Source organism: Octodon degus, unplaced genomic scaffold (assembly GCF_000260255.1).
Source record: "Octodon degus isolate 3935 unplaced genomic scaffold, OctDeg1.0 scaffold00298, whole genome shotgun sequence".
NCBI lineage: Eukaryota > Metazoa > Chordata > Mammalia > Rodentia > Octodontidae > Octodon > Octodon degus.
Window position 1 is genome coordinate 910,981 of NW_004524874.1, and position 19,056 is coordinate 930,036.

A 19,056-nucleotide genomic window follows, 5' to 3' on the forward strand; every position below is an offset into this window, starting at 1 on the left:
ATTTATACTGGTCTGTTAAAAAGAAAATTAGTTTCTGGTAATACAGCAGCTGAGTGGTCAGAAAATTACCACCAGCTCCTGTGACCAAGTCTAAAAGTCTGTCTTCCTTTCCACCTTTAGAACTTTGGGCATCTTTGGAAGAAAATCTGTTATCATTTAGGTTATATAATGTGGATGTTACTATACTTGGTCTCATTTTTTTTTAAAGCTTTTATTGTAAGGTGAAGGAATTTCATGGGTATAGACTTTAGACCCAGCTTTTCATTTTAGATGTATTCATATATTTAAGGACTATCTGAAATCTGCACAATGCTTCTTTCTTGAAAACATTCATTCAGTATTCATTTAGCAAACATTTATTGAGTGTATGTGGTATTCCAGGATGTCTCATTTACCAAATATTTATACAGTGTTCCAGAATGTACTAAATACTGGGAAATGGTGGTAAACAAACAATCCTTGCTGTAAAAGCACGATTCTTGTGTATAGTATACAGAGTAACTTTGCTAAACTCAGCAATTGAAGGAAATATTGATTTCTGAAAATATAAATATCTCTACAGTATGGAAAAACAACGGTGAATAACTCAAGTTTCAGATGGCCAGCCAAGAGCCTAGTCTACTTAAAAATCACTATACATTAGAATATTTAAGCTAATGTTCAAGGCCATCATATAATTATAATTAAGTATATGACTCAGAAACCATGTACTCTATTCCATTTATGGAACTGAGTTGAGCTCTTCTCTATAGGAAACAGTGGTTTTCAATTTGTTTTTCCTTTATACATTCTCTGTATTTTTATTTATTTTGTTGTTGTTGGAAGAAAGATCAGATCCTAATTCAGAAAATCCAGATTAACGTTGTATGGTCATCTTTGTCCTTGAACAGTGTTGTCAGTGAACGTTCAAAAGAAAACCGACACAGGTCCCAAAACATAGTTTCAAATGCCAACATTAATAATTTCTCCATGGTAAGAAGGAGAATCTCTGCACAATTTTCTCATACCACACACAGACCATTTCAGTCGCTTCTTAGCCTTGGTAACAGTTTTCATGCTCATCCACAGTTTCTGTGGAAGGAACATGCCTTTTCCTTTGTAAGGAAACTTCATGAAAACAGACTGAGAAGCTAACTACAGCTCAGAGCAGGGCAGGTACACTCTCCTTACAGTGCCACTCATGGACTTGGTTTTCCTTTTAAATGATAGCTGATGATTAGAATGGAGTCAGGGCATACAGTAACGCTGTGTTTGCAGAAAGATAGAATAATAATTAGTCTATTCTAGAGACAGTAGTGTAAACACCTTTGGGTTCACAGGCATGAAGCTGTAGTCCCAGCATTTGGGAGGATCAAGTCAAGGAATCCCTCATCTGGTGTCTCCGGTCACAGGTGTCCTGCTCCCACCACGCTTCGGTGGAACAACCAGGAGACAGATCTGTTTTTCTAACCATTTTGCTATTCTTGTGCTTCTTTTGAGAAACACTGAAAATTATGTACATTTGGTAAGTCCAAAAAACTTGGGTATTAATCTTGATGCTAGTCAGGCACTACATTGGCTGGGTTAAATTCCCTAAATTTCAGATTCCACATTCCTTAAGTGTAGATTGTATGTAACCACCTCCTTCCACAGGATACCACAAGGCAAAACAAAACAAGACAAAATACCAACTAACTGCACATTGGAGAAATTGTGCAAACCTTACCTTACAGTTAATATCATTAGTGGTGAGTCACATGTCCTTGATACCAAGTGGTGAGGACACTTTCATTCTGTGACCCTCCTTCCAAAACACCCATCGCCATACTCTTATGAGAAAAACATTAGAAAACCCTAAAATGAAGGTTGTGGTACAAAATAGTCTATGCAATACAGTTAAAAGGGGGAAACTGCTTCTGTTTTTTTTCCCATTGTGAATGCTATAACATATTTATTTATTACAGGCTGTTAGAGAATTGTTCAAAATATACATTCCCACTGCAATGATCAGGTTTGGCCACATGACTTGCTCTCGCATATGGAGTGTGAGCAGAAGTGACTTGTGTCCCTTGTGAAGTTTTGCTTGTCCTCTGCATCTTCTCTCTTCCCTCGGAAGCTCCATGATGGCCTCTCCTGCAGTCAGCCTGGATCCTGGAGTGGAGGCAATAAACTCCAAGTGGCCGTCAACCTGGAATAGACTTGTAGCATGGGAGAGGAATAGATGCTGTTGTGGTGAGCTACTACACCCTAGGGCCAATTAGTGAGCACATCACTGAGCTTAGGCTGAGCACCCAGCTCTACTGAGGCTATGAAGTTCACGTCTTTCTCTTTTCTGTTTCCCTGTCCTCAATCTTTACCTGGGTTCTCTCTTCTACAATTCAGGTTGCACTTATTGATCTCTGAGTTTCTGCTTACCCCAACTCCTATCTTTAAACATCCAGCTTCTCTTCTTGAATTTACTCTTAGCTGCTTCCAACCTTTTTATTTTTTGGAGCTTTGAGCCAGAAGCACCTATGTGTGATGGTAACTCAGATAAAATCCCTCTGCCTTGCCCTTTACGTCGGGCACCTTGGTGTCCTGATGGAATGAGATTAAAACTAAGAAGCAGAAACTCTTTGAATGGGAAAAGAAACTACCACGAGGGAAATTAGAAATGTTTTAAAGGAGATTTGGAGCTGATTGTAGCCACTAAGTCTCATACTTTCCTTTTGCTTTTAGCGTCGGCTGTCTCCTGAATCACTGCCCAGTTAGCAGCTGCAAGTCTGCTCCGAGATCAGTGTGGCCAATTCTGCAACGCTTGTTGACTCATCCAACCTTCACGGACTTACTTAGGCACTCAAAGTGACTTAGAATGTAGATTCTCTATTCCTGAAACATCTGTACCACATATAGTACGGTACAGATTAAAAGAAGGAATTCCTTTTAATTTGGTATAATTCCAATTTCACATATACACAACTTATATGGGGACAAAGCATAATCAGATTCTCAGCCTGCACAAAATCAAAGTAGGCAAGCACCTATCTTTCCAGCACAAAGCCAGAAGGATCTTTGAAGAGGTGGTGTTGTCAGACAATGACAAAGAAGCAGGTGTTCTGAGGGCAGACAGATTTCACATCAGCTTCAAGATTAATTCATTGGTACAAATAACAAGTTGCTCACTGTCATCAGGTAAGCACGGGCACAATTTTTTCCCAGTCCCTGGTAAAAAAGATTGAAGACTTTGATTTTCTCCTCAATTTCAATCTTCAAATTCATGTTGCTCTCTAAGGAGATCATTTATCTCTCTCACCTAAAGACAGAGAATATGTCTGCCCTGGATAAATCTCAGGGCATCTGGGAGCAAAACTGAAGAGAGACTTAGTCTGATAGACACTTGATTGTTCAGGAATAGACTGTGTACTTCCATCAGAGGTCCTTTTGGTGCAGCTATAATGCAGCCTTAAGGGACAGTGTCCAACTGCACATGGGTGGGATGCAGCAGTGGGAAGATGAATGTCATAGGGGTTCAGAAAAATGCAAAAGAAAGGTATGCGGTTTTTCTTTTCTGAAGAGAATCTTCAATGGATTACATTTTCAAAAATTAATTTTACAGGAGTCTTCCTTAACTGTGGTTTCACTTTGTGTGATTTCAATAACCTGAGGTCAGCTGTGGGCAGAAAATAGTAAATAAAATCTCCATATTTTGCTAGGAGAAAACTGTGCTCCTATAATTTTATTATAGTATATTGTTATGATTCTATCTTATTATTGCTTATTATTATAATTATCTTAGTTTACCTAATTTATAAATTAAAAATCATCATAGGTTTGTATGCATAGTAGAGAACATACCATGTATGGTCATTTCTTGGTATCTATGAGGTTTGGTTGCAGGACTTCTTGACCATTCCAAATCTCTAGATGAAATGGAATAGTATTTATATATAACCTATAACACCTCCCGTATGCTTTAAATCAGCCTTAGGTGTTTTCTTTTAATACAATATGAATATTATGTAAATAATTGCTATAGGGTATTATAATTACAAAGAAAAAAATCAGGGCATTTGTGAAAATGCAATTTTTTGCTAACTATTTTGTTTGTGTTTGGTTGTATCTATAGATCTGACAGTATCTCAGATACTGCAGCCTGACTATCAAGAGCTCAGTGTTCTCATTGACTTCAAGTATCCACTGGAGTCTAGGAACATATTCCCTGAAGAATAAAGGGAGACTGCTGTATGGTTCAGGAAGACAGAAATATGTCCAATTTATTTTGCTATAACTGACCATTAGATAATATTCAGCTAAATCTGATAAACCTTATCTTAAATGTTACTAAGGCCCAGTAATAGTTAGAGCTCTTTAGTTGAGCTTAGTTTAGTTTGATTTGATTTGGTTTGATTTGGTTTGGTTCCATTTGGTTCAGTTCAGTTTAGTTTAGTTGAGCTAGGTTTTTCAGTGCTGGTGCTCAAACTCAGGTCTTTGTTGATGCTAGGTAAGTATCCTACTATCGAGTTATAGCTCCAAATCTCTGTAGCTTCTAAAATGCTAATCAGGCAGTTGTCACAGTGCTTAACCTTGGCATAGAATTTCTTCTTCCTTTAAGGTCAAGAAAGGAGCAAACTGGAGAGTAATAGGTGGGACAATCCACCTAGGATACACTGAATGGCCCAGCAGTTTTGTCTCATTCAGCAAGTTGCTCCAAAATGTTTCCAGTCTCACTATGAAAACCCTGGTTGTCATAAATCCATTATTTTTTCTAATTTCTTCTTCACTTGGCTTTTAGAAAGATTATTTTTCTTTAAATCTATTTTAAATATTTACAGGAGCAGGACCATTTTGCTAAATACTTTGTACCATTTTACGTATATGTATAAAGCATAAGGATCTTTAGAATTACATTTTGAACATGACGTACATGATCTTCCTGAAGACAAACAAGAAGGTCATCTATTAAATATTCTGATCACCTGTGCTATACACGGAACAAGTCAAGAGAAACAATTAAAAATATGTCAAACATAATAAGAGGAATGGTTATCCACCAGACAGATCCTTATCATCTTGACAATGTGAGATAGAGGTTAAGGCCAGAAAGTACATGCACACTGATGAGGAAAAGGAATACACTTCTAAAACGTTGAAAGGTAGATCTCAATTCTTTTCAGAATATATTACTTCAGATCTTCCTTGGAATTGACAGAAGGCATCCACAGGGTATAAAGTAAACATAGTAGCTTCCTAACATAGTGGGTATTTGTGAGTAGGTTACTTATTAAATATCTTATTATTTGGAAAACTTTAGTATTTAATATTAGCATTTTACCTTAAAATATAGGGTGTGGACAAAGAATTGGTCAATGGTAATCATTTGAGCCCTGGTTCAAGTTTTAAAATCCATAGCTAACCAAGATCATGGAACTGAAAATGGAGGATAGAAAAATAGGCTGACATTTGGGGGATATGGTGAATCCATTCCTTGTAGTAATGATACTTTATACTTCTTAAGAATATTATTTATTTTCTCATATACTAAGCCTAGATGTTTCATGTATTGTTACCAGATAAGGAAGATAATATGGAAATTATAAATACTAAAGTAAATGTATAGAAAAAATTGTTTCCTGGACACTTGGATAAGACTATCATATTAGTCATATCATAGAACTGACCTGTAAAACTGTTTAAATTAAATATACATATTTTTATTAGTAACTTACTTCAATGTTTAATCCTTTCTTTCAAACATGCTGCCCTACCTAGCCCCTCAAATGATATCAGGACTTTTTATACTTTCTACCAGTATTCCTAAGAAGTACCGCTTATTGTAATTTTGTGTTCTTGTTTAATCAGAATAATAATCGCTTCATTTTTCATCACAAGAGCTTCTTCTCAAGATGGTAAATGATCCTTGTGTCCTCTTGATAGTGTAACAAGTAGCTGGCATATTTGAGGGCAGCTTGTGTGCTCCCTCCACTTGGAATGCCCAAGGCTAACTCATCTGTTAAATCCTGAATCAATGGAATCTCCTTGTTTGAAGATACAAAGAGTAAACAGACAATAACTAATCCATCTACATTTTTATAATGTTTTGATGAAATACATGTATCTTTCAACAAGATTTTTCTTTTTGTTCATAAAATTTGCTTCATGTAGGGGCTCATTTTCAGCTGGTGATACTGGATTAAAACTGAGTTTCAAGTTTTGAACTAAATTTCCTACTGTCTCTGCTAGCTGCAAATTAGAGACTGTAAATTCTTATGCTACGATGAGTTTGTGTTTGTGGGTTTTGTTTTTGTACTTTCCTTTCTTTGTCATTACTTTATGCAGTGGGCATATTTGGCTTGCTCTTGTGTGCATCCTATTTCATCATGGTTGTTATTTTTCTGAGAATTCAGTGTATGATAATCTGATGATACATTGTAGTCATATCTGAGATTATGTCATATTTAGTAGTTCTTATATTCCTTTATGAAAGCTCATTCTTCTCAACAATGGATGAGAACAAAGCATTTTTACTAAAGAAACTATGATTTTGTGGGAGTTTGTTTTAAGCTGGTGACAAATTCTTTAAATGTTTAGTATCATTTTTGATGATTTTTCTCTTTCATAAAGTTTATTTGTATAAATAAATTGACTGAAATGCTGACTTAGGTTTCCCAGGAATTATTTATATTTACTTCTTGATAGTGTTAAGGTCATCAAGTGAGCAACTCCAAGTTAGCGAGACATTAGGACATCAGATATGAAACGCAGCTTTAGAAAAATATATATCAGTGAGGAGCACCCAACTGTATTCTGCAGCGATAAACATTTTTGTGAAGGAAAATATCTGCTGTGTGGAGGATGAGGGATGAGAAGTGCAGTCTGGAAGGAAATCAGGGAAAGCGTTATCTGAACTGCTCAGTGTACGTTAGTACAAATTTCAGGATTTCAGTGAGAAAAAGAAAAGTGAAAGATGAATTAATAAGGAAGGAGAAGTAGCCAAATCACATGGCAGGAGACTGAAGAGAGACAATCAGTAAATAATTCTTTTTATTATTTTTTTTCAGGGATTCTACAGGGTGTTCAGGGTCTCACTATTAGATCGGACTCACAGTGATCCATCTGTGTACAGCCTCCCAAGAGCTGGGATTATAGGAGTGTGCCACCACGTCCAGTCTCAATTGCCATCTCAGCACGCCCGGTGGGCAGGGCCGGCACGGCAGGCCCAGGGATCGAACCCCAGCCCCTGTGCCTGCTTGCAGGTGCTTTAATCTGCTGAGCTATTTGGCCAGCCCTGTAAATAATTCTTAGATAGAGGTATTATTGAAGGAGTTTTTAAAAAGGGGGCTTCCCTAATATTGGTTCAAGAACATTTCTATGTAGTTTGTGCTGTAACTTCTTCCTTCCATTGCCATAGAAGCAGAGAATTCATTTATACAAACAACTAACATTGCTTTCGAAAAATCACCAAAAGTTCTTTGGTTGATTTTGCAAAAAAAAAGAAAAAATCTGGTTTGTGAAAGAATGAAAAGAATAATCTCTGGGGATGAGATCAAGAATTTGGTGAGTGGAAAATGAGAATTCCTGGTGTCCATGAAAACATGTTTAATAGATATTTCTCAGAAAGTAGGATGGTGATGAAAGGGAATATTTCATTTCCTGGAGGTGTAGGAGGGGTTGAATAATTTTACACCTATCTTAAAAAATGGGATAAACTTGGCTGACATTTGGGATGCAGTTACAAAATGAGAAAGTGTTGTTATTTTCATTTTAAAGTACAGAGTCTGCGGCACTAGTGGCTTTCTAAAGGCCATCCATAAATAAGAAGTAGCATAGAGCTGAATCTAGACCTCATGACTCAAGTGTAGCTCATGATTTGCAAGCACGACAGTAGGAATTGTTAATGTCTGGCTTTCACTGCCTATATGATGCTGGGCCTATATCTCAGTATTGCCGTGTCTTGCTTTTCTTTTACTATAAGGAAGGGAATAATATTATTGGGTGTTTTTGAGCATTAAGTCATCTACCATATGCAAAGCCTTAAGTATAAAGCCTGAAATCCAATGAACATTCAATGAATCCTACAATTATAACTTGGGAATAAAGATTAATAGTGAATATACTCACATTCCTTTCAATTAGTACCACTTTATTCTATACACCTGAGAAACATTTCTGGAATACCATTTTAAGGCACTTTGACATTTCAACACACATTAATTTCAATCTTATGTACATTGCAAACTTATAGTAATTTTTTATATCAGTAATTGAACTCAGGACTTTGTACTTGCCAGACAAGTGCTGTTCCACTGAGCTATATCCCTGGGTCAATTTATAGTAATTTTTATAAGGACTAAAGGGAAATCTCAATGACTCCAAGGTCCCAGATCTCAGAAATCCTCCTGAATATTATCTTCCTGGGACTTAGCCTCAATTTGGGCATAGTTTGCCACAGATACCTCACAAACTGAGAAATAAGAAGGAAGAATAGACAGCAGTTCATGGTGCATGAGCCAAAGCCATAGTCTACCTAGAAACTTATGTTGTCTCCCTACTTTATCCTAGAAGAAATGTAGATTTTCTTCTGTTGTCAAGATTTTTTTTCTTCTGTCATGATTTTATTTTCATAACACAGTGATCTGATAGTATAGGTAGGATAATTTCTGTTAATGTACATTTACATTTATTGACTTACAGGAATTGAACTATTCTTATATCTCTTGGATGAAGCCTACTTCTTAATAATGTATGATTTATTTATTTATTTTATTTTTTAAAAATTCAACAGAAAATGGAAATATACTTTTTAAAGTTTCTAATACTAGGAGAACATATCATATGATGTCTTTTAAATAAATTGTAGGTGAAATATATAGTATAAATCTTAGAACAAAAATTAAGATTAAGCAATATTCTGAAAATCACATACTAATTAATTAAAAATTAAATGTTTCAAAACAATTGAACTAACAAAAAGTTTTTATGATAGCAAAGAAGTACTAAAAGTAAAACAAGATAAATACTGGAATGACAAATAAATGACCAGCACTTCTAACAGTTTGAGGATACGATATCGCACAAGGTTCTAGTGTGTTGTGGTCATGCATAATGACCACGACAGTTACTGGTGGCTAGGCGTCACTTGTGGAACAGCTATTTCTTTGAAATCCATTCTGTAGACTCAGATGGAATCATGATCCATAGAGTGGAAGAGAAGTCCATTTGTAGAGTGTGCTGATGGAAATATTTTGCTGCTGAACACAAAAGAATAACTGAAAGACTACTATTACATACCTCTTATTCTCCTGTGTTTGGTTGTCCTATTTGGTGGGTTCTTTCCATTCTCATTCATGGGGCTGTGATCAATTTACTCCCTCCCTAGAACATCATTTAGTAGTCTGGGTAGGCTTGGCTTTTCATCATGAAATTCTTTAGTTGTTCTTTGTCATAGAAGTATTTCACTTCTCCATTATACTTAAAAGAGAGTTTTGCAGGGTATACCAATCTGGGTTGGAATTTGTTTTCCTGCAAGACTTGAAGTAGTTTGCTCCATGTTCTTCTTGACTTGATGGTTTGTGAAGAGAAATCTGTTGTTATTCTGATGGGTTTTCCTTTAAATGTGATCTGTTTCTTTTCTTTAGAGGCTTTTAGTATACTGTTCCTATGCTGAATTTCTGGGATCTTGATTATTATATGTCTGGGTGTGGTTTTAATGGGTTGATGTTATTTGGAGTTCTATATGCTTCGGTTACATGAACGTCAGATTGTTGCGCATATTTGGGAAGTTTCTACTATTACTTCTGCCCATATTCTTTTTATATCATGTGTATTGACGCTTTCCTTCTCATCGATGCCTCTTAGTCTCACATTGTTCATCTTTGCATCATCTTGCAGATATTGAATTATCTTTTTCCTGCATCTTAGTTGTTTTTAAGAGATCTTTTCTTACTTTTTCACTAGCTGCAATGGTGTCTTTAAGGTCAGAAAGTCTATTTTCACTTTTCCTCAAATGGTTTTGCCAGCTTGTGATTGAGGTTTTAATTTCCTGTGCATCACTTTGAATCTGTTTCATACACTCTATTTCTTTCGTAAATTGATTATTCAGGGGTTCCATCAATTTTATATTCTGCTCTATTTTTTATCAGTGTATTCTTTAGAAGCACTTAGTACTTCTTTGATTATAGTTATCACTACATTTTTTAGTTCAGAAATTACTTCTGATTTCTTCTATACCTTTTTGCAGTTGTTTCTTTACTTCCAATGCTGTTATTTCAGAGATTTCAAGGGTGTGATTTCCAGTTTCCTCTATGCTAGTGTCTTCTGCATTTGTACTGGGTGGACTCGGGACCTGAGACTGCATTTTGTTTCTTTTCTTTGCCATTTTGTATACCAATGTCTTCTGACCTTTAGTGTAGAGGTTAGATAGAGTTATTACCTTAGCAACAGGTCCGGATCTATGAAGTTCAGATTCCTCCAGGTGGGTGTTGCTTAGATCTGGCTGGGGTCTGGCTGCTGTGCTCCACTTCTTCCTACTGCAGCCGTTGGAGTTGAACCCTTTATGTCACTCTGGGAAGATGTTCTGCTCCTGAATCAGCTGGGTGGGTCTTGCCTCTAGCCTCTTTGCAGAGAGTTCTGCTGAAGGGTTCCGTACCAGGCCTGTGCTCTGAGTCAATTCAAGATCCTGCGGCCCCAGGTCCTCTCATTCACTCGGGGCCACACTCTGGGTCTATTCAGGATCCTGCGGACCCCGGGTCGTCTCACTCACTTGCTGGGCCTGCGCTCTGGGCCTATTGAGGATCCAGTGGTCCTGGGAAGTCTGACTCACTTGCTGGGCCTGTGCTCTGGGTCTGTTAAGGATCTGGCGGGCCCTGGGTCATCTCACTCACTCCCTGTTGTCAAGATTTAAGCATCAAAGTTTACGACTGCCATGTTTTCTTGAATGTGATATGTAATATGATGAAAAATGACGAAGTTGGGGCTGGGGACATGGCTCCGTAGAATAAGCGCTTCCCTGGGAAGCACAAGGGACTGAGTTCAATCCCTGGTTCCACCAAAAAATAAAAAATAAATTAAATAAATAAATAAAAATGACAAAGTCACCTGGAGTGAGTAAGATGCTTGAGTCATATGCTAGTTGTGCATTTAATTTTAAAAAGAACTTCCAAACCATCTTGCATAGTCTATGTCATTTACACTTCCACTAGGAGAGCAGTTGCGGCTGCTCTATATCTTCCTCATCATTTTGCTGTGCATGTCTTCTTTACATTTATTTCTAGCTAGTGCTCCTGGGCACATTTTCATATATTTATCTGCCTTCTATATACTTTTGCTTAGTCTCCCAGAGTGTTGGGATTACAGGCGTGGGGTTATTCTCAGTTTATGTGTAGCCTTTGATGAAGCTCTTAACATTGCCCAGTTTTCAGTTGGATTAACTGTGGTTTCATTATTTATTTAAGAGTTCTTTATATATTCTGAATATAAGTCTTTTTTAAGGAAAATTTCTTTATCTTACTAGCATGAGTGTTTGTTACATCATCCAATATAAATGGTGAGACCATATCTTATTTGTGAATCTAGGTATTATTCTTTAGCTAACAAGCTAGTGACTTTTATGAGGTTATACAAGTTCACTTACATTTAGTTTCAACAGCAGATTAAAAAAATTATTTTGCTGCTTTGAACAAGTCAAAATTTCTTTGATGTCACAGGAGAGAATTCAAATAGGATATTGAAATTTCCTTACAGCTTTGGAAATCTTGTGTGTAAGAATAGAAGTTTGGGTTTTTTCTGTAGTCAAACTCTCTTGCTTCCAATGGAATAAAATTTTGCTTCTAACAGGAATAACAAATGTTTATATATGTGCATACATATTCCTATATATATTTCTGATAAAAAAATCATCATACTGTTATTTTCTAGTGAACACCTATGTAGACATTAAAGCCAGAAAATTCAAGCAATAGCCACTAGAATTGCTGTAATAAATACTTCCATTCTTGATATGTAGTATCCACACATAACAGAGGAAAACCCACATCAAATGAAAGAATAAGTGTGGAATTTTGTGACAGAATAGAGATGTGGGTGTATCACCTGGTATTTAGATATGGTTGATAAGTAATTCTAGTTCTTATAGTCTTGAGGCATTTATCAAAGTGATTCCTTTAAATAACCATGTAGAAAACACAGTTGTTTGGACACTTTCATCACACATTATCCTGAAAACCTAGGATAATCCAAATGCATGATTCTTAGAGATTGCCTCACTCAGGAGTTTTGGGATGTTACTGTTCTGAGTTGTAAAACATTTTCTTTTAACAAACCTTATCAATAAAGATGTCCAGAATGTAAGTACAAGGGACTATAAGCTGGTGTTTGCCCATCTAAATTCCTATGTTGAAATCTAAACCCCATAGTGAGAGTAGTAGGAAGCAAGGTACTTGGGAGACAAGGAAGCCATCCACATGGAGCTTTAGCAATGAGATTAGAGCCTTGATAATAGGGACTCAAGAGCTTTCGCTCTTGTCTTCAATGTGAGGGCACAATGAAGAATCAACAGTCCGCAACCAGAAAAGAACCTTGTCAGAACCCCATGGGCTGGCATTGTAGCAAAGGACTTCTGGTCTCCAAAACTGTGAGAAGTAAATTTCTGTTGTGTAAAGGATACCAAGCACTTCATACTTTGTTAGAGCACTAAGACAGTAAACCAGTTACAAGGGACTACTATCTCTCCATGCTCCTTACTCCATCCTTTGGTAGTCCTGAGGTATCTCATTGAAAATACTAATGTTGCAGGCAGCTGAGTTAGATAGAAATATATATATTTTTTGTATTTTTTAGGGAAGGGTCTGCAGGGTGTTGAGGGTCTCACTACTAGATCGGACTTCTAGTAGTCCAACTATTTACAACCTCCAAGAGCTGGGATTACGGGCATGTACCACCAGGCCCAGTCTCAGTGTGCCCCGGAGGCAGGGCCGGCATGGCAGGCCCAGGGATCTAACCCCCAACCACTGTGCCTGTTTGCAGGCATTTTAATCCTCTGAGCTATTTGGCCAGCCCTAGATAGAAATATGATAGGCAGTCAGACACATATAGCCCCTCAAGGAGACAGTATGGAAGACAAGATGACTTTGCAACTTTGGGAGAAAAACACCCCTGGTACCAGTGGGCCAGATCTCAAGACAAAAGAGCAAACAAATGCAACCACATACCTCCATAAAGATAGACATCCAGGATTGATACTCTAAATGAGTCTCTCACTTTAAAGATGCCTGGAAGTCACTAAATCAGTCCCCTACAGGAAAAGCTCAGGTTCTGTATTCATGCCCACTGGCCTTGCCTGCTTGCTACATGACTCACTTCCCTATTCTCTCCCAGATTTAATCAACTTTACCTGAGCAATTGTGCTTGTAATCTCATTGGTTGTCCATAGTTTTGTCCCACCTCATGGCCACCTAAGCAAGTTCCCATGTTCTCCAACCTCACCACATGGTTTTACTCTATAAATATTCCTGGAAGACACAGTTTCAGAGGCAAATCATTTGGGTCTCTCTTCTGTCCTCTCAGACGGGAGGTTATTTACCCCTATAATATATTCTACTCTTAACCTCTGTTGTTTCTAAAATTCATTCTTCAGTTTTAGAGAACTTGAACTTGGCCCAGGTATCTTTCAGGTAGGGAATTTCATTCCCCTGTATTACTAAGGCTCTTTTTAGCAAAAGTTTACAACCATTGGTCTTGCCCCACTTCACTTTATTAATACGGAAGTACAGAGTAAGATCAAGTGCCCGAAACTTGAAGACATATATCTCTTGGTCCTTGACTAATATTGTTTTCTGTACCATGTCCATACAGAGAAAATATTTACAGAAATAAGTCATGTAAACATAATAATGGGCCAGGAAGATACCTCAGTGGAATAAGCACTTCCCTGGCAAGTGCAAGGGCCTGAGTTCAATCCCCAGTTCTGAAAAAGCAAAACAAAACAAAAAACCTCATAATAATAATTAAAATTACAACTGCACTGCCCAGGGCCAACAACATCACTGGGTGGTCTAATCACCTGCCTGGCAATCATAAGAGAGACAAGCATTTGATCCTTAGTACCACCTGCTGTGCCTATCCCACACCGAGCAGGCTACCGAAATCAGGGGTGGTGGCACACACCTGTAATCCCAGCCCTAACGAACCTGAGACAGAAGGATCACTATGAGTCTGAACTGTGTAGCAAGACCCTGTATCAAATATATAAGTAAATAGATTAAAATTTTAAGAACTACATTGGCCTATAATATTTTACAAAGCTGTCTCTGACTTATGATCTCATTGGCTTCCATTTCCAAAGCAGGAAACTGAGGCTCAGAGAAAGGTAACTTCCCCCAGATCACAGAGGTGTGATTTTGTAGGCTGACATTCAAGCTGTGCTCTATCTATCCCTCAGTTAATGCACAGTGGACTCTCTGTGTCCATATCAATGCAAATCTTACCATTAAAACACTCCAGACTCAGGTACCTGACTGCTGATGACATCTCTAATTTGGATGCTTTACAGATGTTGTAAGACAAGTAGTTAGATACTAGTAAGCCTGACAGACCAGAGGGGCCACAACAGCAGCTGTGCCCATTGTACTTAAATAAAGATGTCAGTATATAATACATTTGCTCAATTATTTATTGGGTTTCAGACTGAAAGACACAGGACCTCTATTTCCAGAACAAGATCCTTCTTCCAGGCCTATAATATTCCTATTTGCCATAGCCTAGGGCCTAATGAAAGAGGAAAAAATATTTATTCCTTCTAGAATCATACTTTGGGTTGGGGCCTGGTTAAAATTAAAAAGATTTCCTTTTAAAATTTCTTTCTTGTGCTGATGAAATAGCTCAGTGGACTAAAATACCTGCTTAGGCAAGCTTAGGCAAGCACAGGGACCCGGGTCCATCCCCGGCACCACATGCTGAGCCAGCCCTGCCCCCAGGGAGGGATGAGCTGGCCAGAATCCAGGCCTAGTGGCGCATGCCTATAATCCCAGTGCTGGGATGGCTAAAAGCAGGAGGATCACTACAAGTCCAAGCTGCGTAATGAGACCCTGCAACAACCAAATACATAAAAAAAATAATAAATAAAAAAAATTCTATCCTAAGTTTCTTAACTGAAGGAACACATCAATTAAAAAGGACAGGAAGATCTTTTTTCTTTTCTTTTCTTTTCTTTTCTTTTCTTTTCTTTTCTTTTCTTTTCTTTTCTTTCTTTCTTATATGTGTATTTGGTACAGGGTCTGCAGGATCTACAGGGTCTCACTACACAGATCAGACTCATAGTGATTCTCCTGTTTTCAGCCTCTCAAGCTCTGGGATTACAGGTACATGCCACCATGCCCAGTCTCAATCAACATCTCAGCATGCCCGGGGGTGGGGCCAGCACTGCACATCGGGGATCTACCCCAGCCTCTGCGCTCTGCCTAAGCAGGCGCTTTATTCTGCTGAGCTATCTGGCTGGCCCTGATATTTTTCAACATCAAAGTAACCATTAAGAAAATTCTCTACTCTTTGATGTATTTTTAATTTTATTTTTATTTAGTTGTATTACTATTTTTGGTATTCTGTGCCCAATGCTTTGCACTGCATGAACTTAATGCTTTAGAGTTTATTGAACTGATATTCTTTTCTTATTACAAAACATGTTTTATATTTCTTCTCATAAACCTAATAAACTACTATTCTTCCATCAAGACCCTCCTCAAGCAATAATTACTAAGTGATGTTTCCCATGACTTCTAAGGCAGAGTTCACTATTCCTTCTTCTGGTTTGATTCTACCAAGAATATTTTATTATTGCTGACCACCCACTCAAGTAATGGTTTTTCTTCCTTATTATTGACAGATTTTTGTCATGTTAAATTTTTTGGCTTAATGGGGATAAAATATTTTCTGTATAGTGCCATTTCCCATTTCTCTCCTTTTGACTCAGAACAAATTTTCCTGTTTTCATAGGTCCATTCTTTCACCTATAAATGCAGAAGCCATGAACGTTGCTGAAAGGCCTCTCCTGAAAATTATCTTTAATGCAATGGTAGGGATTGCGAATTAAAATAAAGTCAGCCATCTAGACCACAGCCTGAATCTGTGTTAGTCTAGTCAATCAATTAAATAGTGTGTGTTTGTCATGTGTCTTCCATATGTTTGGCCCTATGCTCAGCATCTCAGCCCTATAGCCATAGGTGATCTCTGCCGGAAGTTGCTCACTCCCTGCTTTGCCACTTTTGCTCATATGAGGGACTTGAGATAAAGCAATACATTTTCAAGTTAACTGACAGGAACCAGCTGGTAACTTATCAGCCCCAAATCTATAACAAGGACACACAATAAATGATATCATTTGGTTTTAGGGATTTTTCACAGTTGTGTGTGTGTGTGTCTGTGTGTCTGTGTGTCTGTGTGTCTGTGTGTGTCTGTGTGTGGTACCAAGGATTGACCTCAGAACCTTGTGCTTGCCAAGCAAGCACTTATTCTACTGAACTGTCTCCCTGGCCCCTGATTTTAGGGGTTTTTCATACTTCTGGTTGATACTATATTTCTTCCATTAGAGTATCATCTTGTTTGTATAAGATTGTGGTTCCTGTCAAAATTCAAATAACTTTGGAAAGGAAGACATTGAACTAATTATGCCTTGTTGGTAGTGAAATACCTAGTAGTAGGTATTTGCAGGTAGGTCAAAGTTGGACAGTTGTATGCTGAGAAAATGAATGATTTCACAAGGTTTTAATCTAATCATTTACTGATTATTGTTTTATTTATTTATTTATTTATTTATTTATTTATGTTTTTGGCAGAACCAGGGATTGAACTCAAGCCCTTGCACTTGCCAGAGAAACACTTATTCCGCTGAGCCATCTCCCAGCCCCTAATTATTGTTTTGGGTAAGTAAAGATATCTTATTATGCAAGGAAAGAATATTAAAATTTGGCTATTGCTAATAACCTTCAGAAACTTCCACACTAATATAAAAGTAAATAGATGCAAGAATGAAAAATTCAAAAGATTATTCATGAAAAATTCATTATGTCAGAGCTAACCAAAATATTTAATGACGAATGATTTAGCAAATTGTGGTATTAGTAAGTTTTGGACTGTTACAGATAATGTTCTAGACCAACATATACTTTCTCAAGCTATAGGGCAGGGAAACAATGCATGATATAATGTATAATTTAAAATTATAAAATAATATATGATATTAGATTTGTCAATAAAGTGTATCTGTCAGGCTCTAACCATATCTTTGTGAATGCTCAGTGTGGGGAAAATATAAGGAAATAAAAATATTTCTGCTTAACCAAATTCTTAGTATTTTTTTTAAACTGTAGTTTAAAAACCATTGCAAACTATAAAGAAATTCCAGGCAAGTTATACAGTTTCAATGATTCTTGTCCCATTACATTGGATTGTTAGTTATATGCACATATGAGTAGAATTATATGCGCTGAAGTATGTCATCCTCTCTAAAAGCCCCAATAGGATTCTGCAAAGACGAGATGTCCAGTGGTGGACAAAGGGTCACTGTCTGGGAAAGCCTGCTTATACAAAAATAGCAAATGAACCCAGAACATCTACATAATTTAAAACACACAGTGAAGTAAGGTTTGCAAGATGAGTAGACTTTTCTATTTGCATAAAGACATACCTCTGCCAAGGATGAAAATTAAGAAATATCTGTCATGGAAACTGCACAGAAATGATACCAACAGCCAAAGTGGATGACAGGCAAATTGAAAAAGCTTCCACATGCAAGTAGCATTATATGACCCATGCATGTTTTCACTTCTAAGTCGGGGGAATTAGTCAGGCTAGTCATGTCACTAGTACAATCTCTAAAAGTAACCTGTAAAAAATCTCTAAACTAGTACAATCTCTAAAAGTAACTGTAAAAAAATAGATTTCACGAGGACATATATTCATTATGACATTAAATCAACTTGTAATGCAATTCACTTAACCTCTCTGTAATTGTCTTATTTCTTCCTCCTCCTTGAACTCTGAAGGTGAGGTTATTTTCTCCTGTATTAGTTTAATGAAGTAGTCCATTGGAGATGAAAATCTCCTCACATAGTTCTCAGATTTTTCTTTTTTATTAAGCTCACCAAGTGTCAACGATTATAAAGGACAAGAAAATCTAACTTTTCCACTAACTTTTAAAATGCCTGCTGCAAGCAGCATCAAAATTAACAAAAGAAACAATTTAGAAACAATACAAAGATCTCTGTGGTGTATTAACACTGGGAAGAATTTAAATGCCACATGCAAATATCAAATGACATTTACAAAGCACATACCCTGTCTAATTCTTCTGTGAGCTAATGTGGTAATTACAGATTTATACTCTCCAACAAAATCACCATGGAGAATACTGCTGTCAGGAAAATTTCAACCACCAGGGAAAAGCCACAAACAATTACTGAAGCTATCACCCACTCAGACACAAAGTACAGGAGGTTGATTCTGCTAATATTGCCTGGCTGATCCTTTTCCCCTTTGAGAATGAATGTGAGACCTTGGGTACTTATGTAGAATAAATATCCATATTTGTATCGGTGTCTCCAGGTTTCATCTATTTTTCTATCATCTATTATCTAGGTCTCTATTTTACCTTCTTTGATCTTCAGCCTGGCATGCTGAGCACCAACTTTGTGTTATATCTAGTTCATAACCAAACACTGGCCCTTAACAAGCAAAGCCACATTCTAAAACAATTCCGATAAATCAAACACACTGTGGTAATGGAAATATTTTGAGTCTGTGCTGTCCAATACACTAGTCATTAGCTGTGTGTGGATATTAAGCCCATGAAATATGGTTAATGTGATAGAAAAACAGGTTTTAAAAGGCTTATTTTTTCACATTTTCTATATTTATTCAGCCAAGAGGTTTTTTTCTTTTTTGACTTTTATTACTATTTGTCTACATAATGATTATTTTACTGTAGAGAATTGCTGCATACACATAGCACACGGCAATTATTCCCCCTTCGCCCTACCTCTGTTTACTTTTCTAGCTTCAGATTAATTTATTTATCTTATGAGAATGTATAAAGTATTTTTATTAAAAACC